This window comes from Lasioglossum baleicum, chromosome 1, assembly GCF_051020765.1.
Source record: "Lasioglossum baleicum chromosome 1, iyLasBale1, whole genome shotgun sequence".
NCBI lineage: Eukaryota > Metazoa > Arthropoda > Insecta > Hymenoptera > Halictidae > Lasioglossum > Lasioglossum baleicum.
Window position 1 is genome coordinate 19,924,425 of NC_134929.1, and position 15,707 is coordinate 19,940,131.

The following is a 15,707-nucleotide window of genomic DNA, read 5'->3' on the forward strand; positions in this document are numbered from 1 at the left end:
GAATTGTTTGAATTCGATCCAATTAAACGCGCGAAAAACATTTCCTATCAGCGTGCTAAATTTATGCATTTTTATAATTTCACTATAAATTGAACGATGCAGCCTACCAAAATATACATGGAACGATTAAAACGCAGTCGGTTGACTTGAAACGAAAATTAATAAAACGAAACCGGACAATCCTTCGTGCAACTATTTTTCAGGATTATACGAGGATCAACAGCGGAAAATGAAATACATAATACATAAATTCATCATACCCAGAGACCGAAAAAGCGAAAGCAGTAAATCAAAAACGAATAGAAAATCGATACGTTTGAAAAATTTCTCATAATTAATCAAGAGGTATTACTATGATAGAAACCGGAAAAACGAAAGCAGTCCGACGGCGGCGTTCCACTTTTGCGGGCGCAGCTTCGAATTTGGAAAGTGGATTTTTCGCGCGGCCGCGTATCGGAGCCAATCCAGCAATTAGGCTAGTTCTCGGCTCGGAAAGTCGAAGGCATTCCTTCCGGCGAGCGTAGTCGCAACGCACGCGCGATTCCGAGCGGATCGTTTCGACACGACCGATGCTTCCGGGCGAAATTCCGAGTGCATAGGCCCGTGTTCCCCGTCCAGTTGCATAACTAGTCGATTATGGATGCGTAACAATAGTCCGCGGCGAGTTTGCGTGGGGGTGGAGAGCGGAACACACGAGGAAAGTCCCGATCGAGAAATGCTAATCAAGATGTATGTACTACCACGGGCGGGCTTCTTTCGACCGACAGTTCCGCGAGCTTCCTGGTAGAAATTTATTAGAAAGCTGCGAACACTGGCCAGAAGGGAGTCCGACAGGGTGAGCGGAGAATGAACAATCAACACTCGATCAACACCTTACAAGACCTCCCATCACAAGAACACTTCTTAACCCCCCACACTACGATTCACTTTTACGATTACACTGTCTAACACCAAAAATGTTTGCAATGTACTGTTGGGTGGATCTTATAGAGTTTTTTGCGCTGATTCAATGATGAAACATGACTTTGAAAAAAATGTATTTTTCAACTTTGAACAAATATTGTGATGTTATTATAAAAGATATTGAATTGTTCTTTACAGCAAAAGATTCTGCAGATTTTCCCGAATCCAGTGATACCCAATACTAATACATTATGATTGTTTAAACAAGCATTAAAGACGGAAAGACACGACTTTTGCATCTCAAAAAATAATCGATTGAGAAATATCCTCTAAAATTGGTGCAAAGGTGGTGTCTCTCCGTCTTTAATGCTTGTTTAAACATGTTTAAACAATCATAATGTATTAGTATTAGGTATCACTGCATTCGGGAAAGTCTGCAGAATCAATTTTGCTGTAAAGAACAATTCAATATCTTTTATAATGACATCACAATATTTGCTCAAAGTTGATAAATACGTTTTTTTTCTCAAAGTCATGATTCTCAAAAACTGTGCGCGTAGGAGAAAAATTGAGGGCAGATTCGGAATCAGCGCAGAAACCCCACAAGATCCACCCAACAGTATATCCGAAACATAAAAAAAGTTGAAATTTTTTGGACAGTGTTGTCCTTTGTCGTTCATATTATACACCTAGGTGTTCTAATTAACGTTAAATAGAATTCAATCCCGCTTTAAATGAAATCAATAACATACATATCTGGTAGATTTCGTTCGAATTGTTCACCACGAGCCTGACACGATATTACTACATAGAGCAAAAAGTTGAAGTTTGTATACAGTTTCGTAATGCTCGATTATAAAAATTGAATTTTACAGGCAAATCTCAGACACTCACCGAGTTGCTACTCTACAGTTTCTATGAGACGTTCACGAAGACGGGCTCTTACCTGTAACAAAAAATAAACGAACAATTATAAATTTAATATTCCAGAGAGTACGACATTAGAACAAGTGATCGTGTCAATGACGCAGCCTTCTTATATGAATAGCACTCAGGGAATTAAATATCCATTTAGGAATACTAATTTCGACAGACGTGCAGTGTCCATTCACCGGTCACTTTACATAGTGCACTGTAGAAACGCAATGCCGACCGAAAAGGAGCAAGAGGAATCGGCGACGCGTTGATAAATCGCCGAGAGTCTGGCCACGCGAAAGCAATACAAATCAGAGGCTGACTTTGGGACCAATGCCAAAAGCTCTTGTGCCATTCTAATCGAGGCTGGGGGACCGGTCCCCGGTCAAGTTTGCTTCCACGCTGGCGGATTCCGCTGACAAAACTGAACGTGAAGTCATTAAACAATCTCACAGGTTTGCAGGTTTTAAAGGGTGCAAGATAAAAATGCCATTCTTAAGGGATTGTGTGAATAGTCCAGTGGCTTAGGGGATGCATAATCTAACGCCCCTCTTCATACGTACAAAGAGAAAGCAAGGTAAATAGTCTTTTATTGCAGCATCGAGAGTCTCTTCTTTCTCTAACGTCATCTGCCTCGACGGATTGCCCTTGCGGGCAATTCAGAGCCCTTTCAGAGCAAAGAGCGCTCATTGCCAGCCGTGGGCTGTCCAAGTTGCGTGTATGGAATACAAAGCCCTACCCTTCGGAAAGGGAAAGTCTCAGCCACTTACGAGGAAGGGACAGGAATCAGGAAAAGGACTCCCTTCGGCTTCTTTGCTCCGCTTCAGCTGCTTGTCGCCATTCATACAATAGTTCATTCTCCTATGCATTTACCAGCGAATGAATTAGCGAAGCGTTCTCTAAATTAACTACGAACGCGAAGAATGTCTACTGTAACTAACGGGGATCTCATCAATTTATAATCACCAAAAACTGAGGGATTGGATGACAGCTTTGAAATATTGAAGATGTTTGTGCCCCGTATCGACATTAATCGACTACGGACCTTTACGCAAAATAAAAATTGCCTGCACCAATTCCAAGGCACAGGGGTCAGTCAAGAATTTTCATCTTTCTTCAACAATTTTAAAGGTTGAGATTTTAACGTAACTATTCTTCCAACATTTGACCACACGAACGGAAGCATAAATCCGGCATTTTTGCCCGTTTATTGCAGTCTCTCTCGTGAACCCACTTCATGTTCGATTCCACGATAAACCGTGGCACCAAGCTGCGTTTCCACGTTCAGTAAAAAGACCGGCAAGGGACTAATCCGGCTTTGCTGGCAGTTCGGCGCCGGTTCTTGCCGTCAGTTCCGTACTAACTGATCAAGTCCCGAGAATAACGAAAGTGGAGCGCGGTACCCGCGGATTTCCGTCGAAAACCGTCGCGGACTCTATTAAAATGGAAATACGGGATGGTGGTTGGCCTGCAGGGCGACGCAGCTGTGCCACGGCGCGACGGCACACCGACGCAGACACTTTGGAACCAGCCGAGGTATAAACAAGTTCGCCTTTGGCTGTCTAGACTGGATATTCAATTTTTACGACGACGACGACGGCCCGCAAGCCACGACACCGACGATCGATAATCCGTCGCCGACCTGCCAGCCGTTCCGTACCCTTGCCATCGATCCCTCGCGATGACTATGGTACCGACTCTGCCAATCATTGCTCGGAAAGTTGACTAGTCGAGGCCCTTGACGTTCACTGTTATTTAGTTTGCTGTTCAGATGATTTCTTTCCGCCGGGAGACTCGAGATTGAAGGCTGAAGAATATTGAAAAATATCTACAATTGTGAATCTCTCTCTCAGCGCTCTCAAAATCCTCGGATGAAAAATATTGAAACTCTATTGGGCATTTTATCTGATTTCCAGAAGAACGAAATCCAGAGAAATGATAAGAAGAAAGTATTAAAAATGCACGGCTCCTTTCGCCAGATTCCAGTAAAAATGATAAGAAAAACTGAGGGGATGTTGCTCGAACAGACAAGCTAAATATGAAAAATATATTGGGCCCGGAACGAACCAGGCGTAAGCTCGTAAGCTCCACGTGCGGCGTGTATGCAACAAGCCACGAGATCTCGAAAGCCCGTCGGGGAAAAAAGTTAATAAACTGGAATTGAACGTGGAAGGGAAAAAACCGTAGCAACCTGGTAGTTTGCAGTATGGTACTTGTTATCCTCGATTACGCGTGACTTATCAAGTTTTTCTTGAAAATCATCGTGTGACCCATATCTGGGTCATGGGACTGTGTGTATTCACGTAGTGTGTATGTATACGCGTTGAGTCTTCGTTTCGAGGAGAGACACGCGTTCGCCAGGCAATTCTTTTTAAAGATGCATCCGCGTGGAGAAGCTACGTCGTACCTTGGATATCAACGTGTAATTTCGAAATACGTGATCCGCGTGCTCGTCTCGGGATTGAGGGATTCTACTGGTGCACGTACCCTAAACACCGTTGGAATCCTCGTGGAGGGTGGATAATCCGATTTGGAAATAATTTGGAAGTAATTTCTGGGAGTTAATGGACCGAATGAGCGAATAAATGGATCCTGAGGGCATGGAGACGGTCCTGAGATTAAGAATTATCCGGAACAAGAACTATTCCGACAGCTATCTTGGTATACTTGTGAGATAGTGAGAATTGCGAATTTTTATTGTTCCCATTTTGGGAATACAGAGACAATTCCACGAATACATTGCACTCACTGTGCAATAATGGCGATGGTGCAATTTCTCTCTATACGTAGAAGCACCCTGTCGCCCCAAGGACTCGACAGACGCAAAGACCCATCGATCCAAGGGTGTTCGGGATGCAAAGGGCCATGCCGCAATTTTTCACCGGTTCCAAGGATCCAGCACGAATTCTAGCAAGTTCCTCGTGGACAGGTTCAGCTCTTTAGTATTCCGGTAAAGTATCCCTGTTACTGTTACTCTGTCCTCGTAATAGAGTCGCGCGGGTCGACGATGGCCACTAGCCACGACGGGAAAGACGACTCGCATAATCGCCGGCTCGCGGAATGCGACATCGGCGAACACCGGCGCACTGTGTCCACCAAAGGGACTTATGGCACGCGAATCCGCTCGCGATAACGCCACCCACGTGACTCCGGCATGACCGTAAAAGCGAATCGATAACCTTGCGCTAATGGTTCCACGAAGAGATTGATCCTTGAGCCGGCGACCATTCGTTTCCGTTCAGTCAGCCTCTTTGAGGAGCTACATACTCCGGTTTATCACTTTAAAAAATTGATTGTTTTTCCTTTAAGTTTAAGTGTTGTGTCATATGCGTGCAAAAGATGGAGATAAAACATATAAAGGACTTGTTAAAACAAATTCTATAATAGTTATTCTAGTTTTCCGGAAAAAATGTCTAAAGCTGCCTTGAGAGAACTAAAATACTCGGTGTCTCTTCTGTAAAATGTTCAGTGTCTCCCATGATGGTTTACGGACCGGCGATACCGTTCGCGATACTGTTCGATGTTCGATCATCTTTGGGAGACCGTCGAGTTCGCGAAAATCCTCTCCGCGAGTTTCTATCGCCGCGTCGTAAATCACGCGACCGATTCCCGGAGAAGATGCAAGGATCTTCTCGGGGATTTGGCAAGAATTTCGCGCTCGAGCGAGGGATGAATGAATTGAAGAAGAGCGACATAAAGGGGCTCGATCGATCTCAATAAGGATCCGAGGTCGACTATGGTTCCTCTCCCTTGACGGAGTATTAATTTAACAGCCGCCTGACAGACCTGGACGGAGAGCCATAAGTTTCTTCTACCCTTGCTGACTGCGTTTATGCACCGCGACTCGAAGGACTGACTTTTTATTCTGTGACGAATGACTTCACAGTGCTGGTAGTCTGCGAATGCGCTTTTTGGGGGTTATGTTGCTGTTGAAAGAGGATCGATCATCTTTTCTGAATATGTTGCCTACTGGAGATAATATTAATTCTTTCATATTATAATCCTAAATGAAATTATTCGATGATGTCATTAGAGGTGACTTGTTGCATTGAAAATCGAAAGAAGAGAATCTTCGGGAATCTCCTAAAAATAAATGCAGCAGGACAAATGGAGGTGGAGAAATGATTTTCCGCAATTGATGGTCGTTCAGCAGCGATCATGTCACGTTTCAGGCACGTCACATCCAGCGAGCATTAAAATAGAAATTATTCGACATCGACGAGAGCCAATCGGTCTCGCACTGTTCGACCTTGTTAAGGTGAAAATCGTTAGCCTGGACAGAAATCTGCCATCCAATTGCGAAGACGGTAGATTCTCGCGTAAACGATGACCGAATCGCATTACGTAATCGTCCCTCTCTCTCTCTCCTTTTTTTTCTGCGTAGCATTCGAACGAGTCCGGGAACACGAAGTTGATTAGCGATCATAATACATACCTTGATGGAGAAACTCGTTGTCGCGACGGAATTAATAAACGATCCGAAAATCGTTATCCCGGAGATCTCTCCCCGGGAGAATTGCGCAACGAGCGCGATCATTCTGCAAGTTCACGTAATGAGCATGGCGTTAAATATTGCACCGACGCTGGTAATTTAATGCGTGGCGTGTTGCATCCGTGATCGTTAAGGTCAATGTCGCTTCTTCCTGTACATCGGTGCCGGGAAAAAAGGAGCAGAAGAAGATGACGGATGAGAAGAGTATACATGGTGTTACAGAAATCGGGGCTGGGTGGAGAGTCCACGTGCAGAAACGAGTCGGAAAGAAGGAGTAACATTTTTCGGTTCGAACAAACGACTAGAGTTTTTTTTTTCTTTCAGATATTAGAAGGATTGGTTTAATTAAAAATGATCGTTGGTGGAAATTGCGAAGGAAAAAGTAAAAAAGGGTCGCAATTTTTAATATACGCCTATAAAAAGAGGCGTCAAATAAAAAAGAATGTTATTCCCTCTTATCGACTGATCCTTGTAGAATCAACCCCCAAAGCAGAAGGGAAGCAAGGGTTCAAACCAAGGAGAACCGTCAGAAGAAGGGGAAAAAGAGTACGTCGACGGAGGAAAGGGCGACTAGGTAGAAAAAACAGAAGAGGAATGAGAGAGCACGGAAGACAAATAAGACACGACGTCCGGGAGGGTGGTTTTTCAGCGGACGGCGACAATCAGTTCGCAGTTGATGGGCGGTGCCATTAATCGGCCACCGGGGAACGCAGGCTCGTTTAATCCGCGACAGTGCCGATTACGGCTCGGTAATCAGCGTGACGAGTCAGTCTGGAAGCGGTTATACAATCGAGCCCGTGGCGACACCGTTTGGCCAACGTTTTCAGCCGAAAGCAGGCTTTCTGGTCTGTCGAAAAAAAAACGACCAAGGCCACTTCGTCATTAATTTTAATATTAAATAGAAAAGTTTGTCAGATCATATAATTTGTGCAATTTAAAAATCGCTAAAAGTCTGCATTCTCTCGCAGACCCGTTCGTCAATGTTGCCAACGCCCACGCGATTCAAATTCCCTCGAATCACCTGCTGGGAACCCGAAAGACAAGAGTTTCCGGTGTCTGGGCGCCGGCAGGTGTTTCATCTCGCACACTGGGTGGTCCACAGAAAAGATTTGTCTGGCAGATAGCCGGCGATCATGCCAACGGAATGTGTTTACGCGAACGAATACGGAGAATCGGCGCACCAAGCCGTAAATTAAATATTAAGGCAGATATCTGTTATGTTTATACTGCGCTATCTGATTGGGGAGCGGCTTTAGCGGCTTCCGTTCGTTCGTGGTTCTCTGATTGTCGTGTACACATCTAGCCTCTTTGAGTGGCTAGCACCTTCTTCTATTTATTTTCCGAGTTGTCTGCTTGAAACTGTGTCGTTAACGGTAGCGTTTTCTGGTTTCGATCGAGTTTCGCAGGTGTCCTGGGTGCGGCCTTTGAAGATGAGTAACTGGGTGTGTTCCTTTTCGACATCGAGGTTTGCGAGAGATTTATGCTCCCCTGAGCTGATGTATTGCTCGGAGAGATATTTTCAAGATAACTCCTAAATCCTTAAAGCTGTTTAAAAGTGATGAAATACATACAAGTTTAATCATTGGCCTATGGATCGTTATTTTCCTTTTTATGATATACTTTCTGGAAACACTAAATGCAAAGCAATAAAGATGATTGAAAAATGTGCTAAATCCTTAGGTATTAGTTTAATTTCGAAAAAATGCAGAACGATTGTTGGCAGCTAATTATCCAAACGACCAGAACCGTTCGAGAAGGAAGTTGGACCCCATTCAGCTCCCCTGTTCGCAGGTTTGTCTACGCGGACGTAAATCTGCATAAACGTCCGCAGTCTCATTACTATTCATTCGCAACTGGGTCCACATTAGCGCGCTGTAGGCATCACCAGCCGGGACAAGTTAAAGATAGAGCGCGGAGGATTTTTCCAACCCGAGGGGCTTTCCCCTTGTTGTGTTTCCCGGCAGTGTCGGCGGCTCGAGATTTCATTTAAATAATCCGCCGTGGGCGAATTCGGCGCGGCGATCTGCAGCCCGAGGAATTCGCACGGTGCGGGTACTGATTGGCTTAAGTGGTTTCAAGTGTCGGCCGCGCGAATGGCAGAACGTTTAAAGGAGAACCCTGCGGCGTAATAGCAGGGTCCGTTTGATGTCGCGAAGATCCGTGCGAAACCGCGATTCGCATGATACGCGACAAATTTGCAACGAATTCGCGAATCACAATCTGAGATGAACTCGCCGAGGATACGCTGGGGGTTAGCAAGGAATTCGCAGTACATAAGCATCGAATTCGCGAGGGATTCCCAATGGATTCGCAATGAATTCACAATGAATTTACAGCGGATTTTTGAAGGGTTTGCAATGAATTTGCAACGAATTCCTGGAAGATTTGCAATGCATTTAAACTCGCAAGGTATTCCCAAGATTCCAATGATTCGTAAGACTGTCGCAAGAGATTCGCAAGGAATTCGTTCCGAAATCGCGTGGAATTCGCGACAAAATTCGCGAGAGATTTGCAACGAACTGCCACGGAATTTGCGACGAATCGCCGGGGAAACAGGGCGGTTAAACGGTCCGTGAAGGCTTGATTGGCCGACCGATCTGCTTTCCACTCGATAATTAATCGTTTCGACATAGAAACGGCGCGCGCTGTTACCGGAGCGTCGAATTCGAGTACCCTCTCGCTCTTCTCTCTCTCTCTCTGTCTCTGTCTTGGAGCGTACGCCAGCTCGAAGCCGAGAAAGAAGAGAGTGAACGGAGATAACTCTCCTCTTCTTTTATCAGAGCGAACGTTGCAGAGTTTCTGCGCTGCAGTCCGTCTTGTTACTGCTCGCAGAAAATTCCAACACGATTGTGTCAAGCCCGTAAACAAGCCGCGCATCAGCCTAAGCGACACCAGCAGAGTGCACTAGCCTACGTAAGGTTGGCATCGATGACGGTGCGACGCTTTAACAGAGGCAGCGTCATTCGAGTGCGACACGTGCCAAGGAGACGCTTCTTATAGGGCGATTCTACTTCGGACTGCTATGTCCAAGTTTACAATTTTTTACTGAGAGATGAGGTAACTTATTGCTACGGAAATTTTGCTGCGTCATTCTCGTTCATCAATATCTCAACACCATCCTCAAATTTTTCGACCGAAGGGAAACCAAAATTGAGCTCGCGACATTCGAATAACCACCCCACTCACTTCAAGAGACACTAACGAAGGAGCCATCATAGAAAACCGTGTTCCCAGCGAATAGTATTCGCAATAACACCGGTGTAGGCCAACAAGACCAACGGGATCGCGGGCAGGGAGCTCCGCACTTCCTAAATCAAGCCCGACAAAACCGTGAAGCTGTGTTTCGCCGGCGAAACGCGTATCCAGCGTCGCACCGAGTGTGTTTATCCACTTCTGTTTTATTCCGGCGCGGCGGCTGTTTTCACCGGTCGAAAACAGCACAGGCCGCGCGTATCAGTTCTTTTTTTCCCGTTCCCGAGCGCGGAGAGTTCGAAAAGCCACGCCACGTTGAAATGAAAAGCTCATTAATCGAGGAGGAACGCGTCTCGAGCGCGAGCGGGGAGCAGGACGACACGGCGAGCGTGTAAAGCCGAAGAATAGAGTCCCGCGGATCCGTTTTCACCCGGGTTCCCCTTTATTCCTTCCAATTCCACGATCGACGATCCGCGCGACGGCGAAGCCACGTTTTTGTTCGGTCCTTCCGTTCGTTTTTCGCCGCGCGGCGACCCAATTCTCCCGCAGTTCGTTTCTCATCGTGATTTCTCCTTGTTGCATTTCCCTGGCAGCGCCGAGGCGTCGCGCGAACCACCATCCTCCTCCGCTTCGATTCCCATTTTACCAATCGCGCTCCTTTATCGATTCGATCGCCATTCTCCGGCGAAACTTCTACCGTTAGAAATATGTATACAGAAGAAAAACCCGAGCCTCGAAAGAGTCATTGAATGGTTCCACAGAATGGCCGAGAAGTTCCTGCCGACTCCTTGTCATTTTACTTTCCCTGCTATCAATCCAACTTCGGGATTCCGTGGGTGCATCGAAAAGAACTTTGCTTCGATATGAAAAATTTGGAATCTGGGGAAAAGGATTAGATAAGAAAAAAACTTCAGGCTTGGAGGGGATGCTCAAAGAAATTTCAATAGCCTACCGTAAGGAACAAAGGGAAACGAAAATGTCATCCTTCTTTTAATCAGTCAATACTAAGTTCATATAAATGTCATCACAGCTTTGTGCTTAACCTGTTCGTTATGAACGCACAAAATCCCCAGTCTAATAATCATCTCCAATGGAAGCATCTTCATAATTTCGACAATTACGGAATAGAAACTGTGAAACCGATCGTTTGACAAGTACGTGCGGATACCGTGGTCTCTTCTTTGAATTATGAATAAAGAATGGATCCGTCTGCCCCATATCCAACGGGACACAGACTCGGAGAGTCCCAGGTCCGACATTGGCACGTTCTGCTCCGCTTTTGTCTTCGGGCCTGTCGTCGACGATTCGTATTTCGCCGGCCGGGCGCAAATGCTCGAGGAGCTTCGAGGCAGAACTTGTTACCCCAGTTTCTCCTCTTCGGCTCTCTTTCGCGATTCCTTTTTAACCGTGTCTTGTTCTCTCGTGCTGAGAGAAGTCAATGCCGCCGCGTCCCCTTTTCCCTCTCATTTCTTCCCACTACGTGCACCGGAGGATCTGACGAAGCTAGTCTTCCCAGAACACGCTCCTCTCTCGCTCTCCCTGTCTTTCTCTCTTCGTCTCTGAAAGCCGTTAACTTAGTAACGCGCGGGTGGATCGCGGGTTAATTTCACCCCTTGAGCCACGGGACTTAGGCGTTTTTCACGTCCACGGCCTCCGTCGCCGACACGAAACCGTGCAATTACTTATTCACGGCTGTCCTCGCGTAACGGACACTTTCCCCTGTTTGTTTTCTTTCGGATACAACGTGTTAGCGTATAAATCAAAATGTGTCCGCAAGTGTGTCATCGGAAACACAGAGAACAAGAGTATCTGGAGGGGGGCCAACAAAATAATTGTATCGATCAATAAGCAGACAGCAAGGATCGAATGAAATTCTGATCGAGCGTCTAGAGACCAGCTCACGCGTTGCCATACTTCGGGGATACACGAAAATGAACCATACGTTGCAATTTTGTCGTCCGTCATTTTCTCGAGCTTTTTCAGTAGACGGTATTCATCATAAAGTGTTTCTTCAAACACGTTATTCTAGCTTTGAAGACTTTAATTTACAGTTTTGGAAACGTTTCGCGTTAGTTCGATCTTTCATTGCGTTCAAAAGCTGTTATCCTAGTTTCGAGCATCCCAATTTACAATTTAGCTTCCCAACGTTCGAAAGAGAGATTGGACCGTAATCATCAAATGATTCTCTCTCAAGCATATTATCCTAGTTCCGAGGATCCTTTTTCACAATTTCGGAAACGTTCCGCATTAGTTTCGTTGCTCATCGCGTCCATTTAGCTTTGCAAAGTGAAAAAGGGAGCAGCGCAGAATCGTGAAAAGATTCTCTCTCGAATTCCAGCATCGAGAGGTGCAATTCGCAGTTTTGCGAACGTTTCGCAGTCAGTTTCAAGGTCGTTGATGCTTGCAAAAGGCGTGTAGGCCGGAAACGCAACTCGCCAGTGTACAGTTGAGGCAGCCGAGGGTCGCGGGCGCGGCTCGCCAAAGTGCAATGCCAAATAATTGCGCGGGGTCGCGGCGGGATTTTCATCGTGGATCGGTCCGGCGCGACCTTGGCCGCGTCGCCTCCGCTCGGCTAGCATTCGCGTCATCCTCTCCTCGTCCTTGGACAAGCCGAAACACCACCCTCCTCCTGATTGAATCGTTTCTGTCCCATCGCACGCCCCATGCGCCCCAAACGGCTCGAGTCAAAGCTGCGAGGGCAGGCGAACTGACAGGGGAAGCATCGCGGTCAATTTAGCAGGCCAATCTGGCAGAGCTGGCAATTAACAGTCGTCTATTGCGTCGAAAAAAATTCCTCATGCATAAAGTCATGCACGCTATTCGAACGAAAACTTGCTTTCAAGAACTTCGATTTACTTTGATCTCGTTAAAGATTATTAAGGGAACGATCTTGAAATGCAGACTAAATCCGCAGTCTACACATGTTACACAATGACAGACAAGAAGAGAAGCGCAATCAGCGTCAAAAACACTGGATTGTTTCGCGATCATTTTCTCTATTCTCAGGGGCGTGGCGACAGTTTCCAGGGCCCGCTGCCAACAGGACGTTTGGACCGCGTTTGAACGATTCTAGAGCATCGATTGCTTGACCTTGACCGACCCGCACCCATCTCTGGACATTCGGTGACTCCCAAATTCGTTTGGCAATTTTTCTCGAACAGCCTCGCTGCAGTTTCGGTCCGATCTAGTTTCTATTTCGTTTGATTCTCTCTCCTCGCTGTCGATAAACGTTCTTCAGCGGTTTTCCGGTCAATTTCCAGCGGACGAGTCTCGGTCGAGGAGCCACTGGACAGTTGGACACGGGAACAATCGCGACGGCTCTGATTGACAGCTTCGGACTTCGTTTTCGGTTTCAATTTCCCGGTTGCGCGTGTAAATAAAATATCGGTTCGCGTGCCGCACGCGATTCGTCTCGGAGAACGCGATCGAACCCCCGGCAAATGCTCGTTGTTGACGCAACAATGGCCACTATGCTCGAAAACTGGTCTTATAGTCCTCGGATTGCGCAATGGTTCGCGTTTTTGTCGGACTTATAGCCGCTCGGTCAATGTCGGTCGTAATAAATGTAATTACAGCTGAATATTTCTACTCAAATTCCTTTGTTGTTATTCGGGATAATTCATTTATGTATCATACCACAATTGTACATTATGTAAATGAAATTCTAGTATTCCCTAACTGTGTGCATTTTGTATAAACTGTGTGCGTTTTCAGATTGTATGCATTTATGAGAAAAGCGACTTGGTACAATGTAAAACGATAGAAACAATTTTTATTTTCCATAAAAATTATACTACGAAGAATTAAATTAAACAACCAAACTAAAGGCCGACACACACTGGTAAAATAAAAGGAAACAAAAAAAAACTGTAGATCTGAGGATTCACTTAAGCAGAGACGACGAAGACTTCTTGCCAGACGTTCGATCGAACCCGACTCGCTCTATTCTGATTAAAAGGTGACAAGGCGATTCACCTGTCCCGTCCACCTTTGATACCAGTTCACCGGTTCTGTGCTCCGATTGGCGCCGGTCGAAGGGGTGGCTGGGTACAAAGTGGGGGTTCTCGTTCGACCCTTAAACCTCCGCGATCGATGTCTCGATCTACCAGTCGCGAAATCTCTTTTAAAACCACCCCCGGCGAACGCGAAACCCGCGGCGCCTAGACATTGTTTAGCCGACAGTCGACAAACTTATTGATTAGTCTGACGCACACGCACGCCGCTCTCAGCCATCTCCCGGCCCTCGAATCCGATGCACATGCACCGTCGGCTGCCGCTTCCGTTTAACTCCTGCACTGCATCCCTTTCGCCCGGCCAGACGGCAGATAACGAGTTTCCTTCCATGAAAAGAGTTTTCAATAACGATCTCTCCGCTCCCGGAACGAAACCCGTCCACCCACGCACTCCCACTCGCGAAAGAGAGAGATCATTTGCCACCTAGTATGCCGTTCTGGGAACCATTCTGCTCGGTGGAATTCATCCTCCGACTCTAATCGATCCACGATCGAGGTCCAAGAATGTCGGAAGGCTCCACGGAATGCTTCAGCATTTCTTTCAAATAATAAAGTGTGGTGTCGGATGTCGGGCGTCGGGACCGTGTCGAAACGTCGAGACGAAAACGACACCCCGTCGAGTGATTTCGGCGCCGTCGAGGACCGATACTCTTCGGCTGTTTAGGTTAAGATACAGCATTGGACTGTTTAGCTTTAAGGAACTGTATTTGTGTGCGTGTGTGTTTGTGTGTATGTGCGTGTGTGCGTAGAGCGCAAGCTTGACGCGTTTTCTTAAAACGACGAGGCAGTCAGGAGAAAAACGCACGTGAGACAACTTCGGCCTGCTAGTTGCGGTCAGAGTTAAGAGTAACGAGTATTACGTTGAGTTTTGACCTGCGAGGTGCGGTCAATCGTGTTGTGTGTGACTGTTTTGTCTTTTCTTTATTTTTAAATATATATATACTGTTTTATTTATTTCTCTGCACGTAGTCAGTTATTTTTATCCCACAAAAGTAATATAAAATATCGGCAATTTTCCGTTTATCATCGGTGGATCGATTCGCGGCCCGTTATCATCTATTTATTTTATTTTCCGCAGCGCAAGGGTTGACGCGCTCTCCTAATTAATTTTCGGTGGCGCGTTGATATATGCGCGACGATCGCTTCGGTGAAATCCCTTTATGTATATGTATCGTCGCTTGGCGGTTATTTTTGCCGAGATCACGGCCGCCGTTCCATTGTGCACTCACGTTCGTTTGCCGATGCGGGATCAAATTTCTCGGTTTATATCCATCCGCTGGATCGAGAGGGGAAATGGATTAATTGCTGGTCGCTGAAACGCGAGAGAGGAAGAGCTTTGGCTAAACCGGGACTCGGCTGGAGTATACCGCATCGATTTATGATATTGACCTTAATACGTAATCTATTCCGCTGGGTCTAAAGCCGTGATCGGTCACGAGATTTGAATTTCCCGCCCGACGCTTAAGCTCGCGGGATTCGCGCATCCTCGTCGGAAACAGGTAATTTGCAAGTAACGCGGCTTCAACTGCGTTTACATTTACTGTTCCACTACTTTTTATTGTCAGGAGATATTGCCCAAACAATAAAAATAAGATATTTGCATTTTAGTTGTTTCGAAATATTCGATGCATTCACGAAGAAGGGCTTCGAATTAATTAGCGCGCCTAATACATAGGTGGAATGGTGACGCAACTATTTCGAAGTTCAACTGTGCGGCAACGAGAAAGTTATTGATACCGGCAAGTGGATAACAGATTAGTGAGTCACGAGGTGCGGTAACAAACGCGCGGACACAGATCTATCGAGTCGCATCGTTTTGTTTGCTTTTGAAATTTCACTCGTTCCGAACTTGAACTCTTCGATTTCTCGTTTTATCGAGACAGGTTTACGCAAGTTTTACGCGGTCGTTTGAGATCCGAGCCGGTGAAAGTGCTGGCCAGGATCGTCGCGTAACCATTACCGCACCAAAACGATCATTAACATCTCGTAAATCTGACTCTTTCGCTTTGGAGCACGACCTTGGACCAGAATGCGGTGTTCTGACCTCCGTTACCATTTTTCATCCTTTTCAGAATTTTTCTGGCCATCGTGAAACCAATATTTCCTTGAGCTATCGGCTCGGCGAATGGGAACCCACAGAGTACCAGATCGATTAAAATGTTCTAGTATCATTCATCTCTGTGTAATTTCGG

At 46.1% G+C, this 15,707-nt stretch overlaps 1 protein-coding gene across 6 annotated transcripts in view; it reads right to left on the bottom strand.

The window, feature by feature from the left end:
- Window positions 1-15,707, bottom strand: part of LOC143214546 (uncharacterized) — a 70,372-nt gene that overhangs the window by 34,180 nt on the left and 20,485 nt on the right. Inside the window, exon 2 of one of the 6 annotated variants that reach the window (XM_076435769.1) lies at window positions 1,798-1,849. The exons of the other annotated variants lie outside the window; for them this stretch is intronic. The gene's annotated coding sequence lies outside the window, so the exon portion shown is untranslated. The remainder of the gene's footprint in view (window positions 1-1,797; window positions 1,850-15,707) is intronic. 6 annotated transcript variants of the gene reach the window in all.